The sequence below is a fragment of the Salvelinus namaycush genome, chromosome 37 (assembly GCF_016432855.1).
Source record: "Salvelinus namaycush isolate Seneca chromosome 37, SaNama_1.0, whole genome shotgun sequence".
In the NCBI taxonomy this organism is placed as follows: Eukaryota; Metazoa; Chordata; class Actinopteri; order Salmoniformes; family Salmonidae; genus Salvelinus; species Salvelinus namaycush.
Genome location: NC_052343.1, coordinates 18,925,444 through 18,927,481, shown reverse-complemented (window position 1 = coordinate 18,927,481; position 2,038 = coordinate 18,925,444). Strand labels below are relative to the sequence as shown.

The following is a 2,038-nucleotide window of genomic DNA, read 5'->3' as shown; positions in this document are numbered from 1 at the left end:
GGGGTGGCAGCATCATGTTGTGGGGGTGCTTTGCTGCAGGAGGGCCTAGTGCACTTCAGAAAATAGATGGCATCATGAGGCAGGAAAATTATGTGGATATATTGAAGCAACATCTCAAGACATCAGTCAGGAAGTTAAAGCTTGGTCGCAAATGGGTCTTCCAACTGGACAATGACCCCAAGCATACTTCCAAAGTTGTTGCAAAATGGCTTAAGGACAACAAAGTCAAGGTATTGGAGTGGCCATCACAAAGCCCTGACCTCAATCCTATAGAAAATGTGTGGGCAGAACTGAAAAGCGTGTGCGAGCAAGGAGGCCTACAAACCTGACTCAGTTACACCAGCTCTGTCAGGAGGAATGGGCCAAAATTCAACCAATTTATTGTGGGAAGCTTGTGGAAGGCTACCCAAAACGTTTGACCCAAGTTAAACAATTTAAAGGCAATGCTACCAAATACTAATTGAGTATATGTAAACTTCTGACCCACTGGTAATGTGAAGAAATAAAAGCTGAAATAAATCGTTCTCTCTACTATTATTCTGATATTTCACATTCTTAAAATAAAGTGGTGATCCTAACTGACCTAAGACAGGGAATTTTTACTAGGATTAAATGTCAGGAATTGTGAAAAACGGAGGTTAAATGTATTTGGCTAAGGTGTATGTAAACTTCCGACTTCAACTGTATATATATATATTATAACTTGTAATGTCCTCATTCAACACAGTATCTGACCAAGTAGGTCTGCGTCTGCGTGTTTGTGTGTGTGTAGGAAGATCTCTGCAGCTACGCACCACCAGGCTGTGGATTACAACATCTTTGAGGGCATGGAATGCCACGGTGTTCCCGTGGTGACCATCTCCAGAGGGAAGGTGGTCTATGAGAGAGGTCAGCTGAAGACCCAGCCAGGACAGGGCCGCTTCATCCCCAGACAGCCCTACGCGGAGTTCATCTACAAACGAGTCAACCAGAGGGAACAGGTCTGTCTCAATATTATGGAGTCTTGTGACATATCGCTTTATTATAAAGTTTCATCATGTTCCGTGACTACATCTATAATGTGCTATTCATGTATTTATAAGGCCCAATAACACTTTATAAGAAGTTTCTTCAAGTGTTGTAGTTATACCTGTGTTATTAACTGTGGTTTTTAAAAAGCTCTTTGTTTGTTTTCCAGGTGGGACAGCCTAGTCCTGTAATCAGGAAGCCTTATGATGGTGAAATCATCGCCATATAAAGGAATGGAACTCTTCATGAAAGAGACTGTTTAGCTCAGGATCTACATGCAAAATGTTCTGTGAATTTTGTTATGCTGGACCAAGATAAAATGCATGTTTGTTTGAATGCAGATGCCAGTCAATGTTTTGATTCTGATGATATTATGTTGCCAAACTATTTAGTACAATTTATACAATTGCATAACATGTATTATGTTATTACTATGTGAAATAAACACTTGCATCGTTATATTTGATGATGATGGTGATGATGATGCCCATTTAAACACTTAACTTCCAACAATGTCTTTGTTACTGTATGTTTGTGTCTGGCATGTTGGACATTGGATGAGAGTCTACCATTACCTCTGTGTTAGACTAAGGCCATTATACCATCAAATGCAGGTTGTCTAGAAGCGCACAGTGTTTCACATTGAAAGCTAATTTCCAGTTGAGCTGACATCCACAGCGTTTACCATGAACATGAGCTTCACAAACTCTGGGGAGAATTGTCGATAGTGCAGCGCGCAGTGCTGTTGTCACACAGCATCACATTACACATTGGGATTGTCTCCTACTGGGCATTCTGGCATGCTGGCGTGATACTGAGCTACTGGGGCTCTGCAGACATAATGTGAGTTTATCAGAGGAAACGCTACAGGTGGCAGCAGTGTGTGAGTCACAGTCAGCCCACTCATCTCTGTGCCTGCTCTGTCGCTCTGCCTTCTCTTTCACTGTGCCTTCTCAGTAACAGACCTGGGTTAAAATAGTATATATTTTCTTTCAAACACTTACACTGCACTTTACTGAGTTGACTTTCC

The 2,038-nt window shown here is 41.6% G+C and overlaps 1 long non-coding RNA gene across 1 annotated transcript; it reads left to right on the top strand.

Moving 5' to 3' along the window:
• Positions 1–639: 639 nt before the first annotated feature.
• Positions 640–1,511, top strand: LOC120030834. The gene is made up of 2 exons (XR_005473694.1): positions 640–980; positions 1,178–1,511. It is a non-coding gene; the product is annotated as an uncharacterized LOC120030834 (long non-coding RNA).
• Positions 1,512–2,038: the final 527 nt, after the last annotated feature.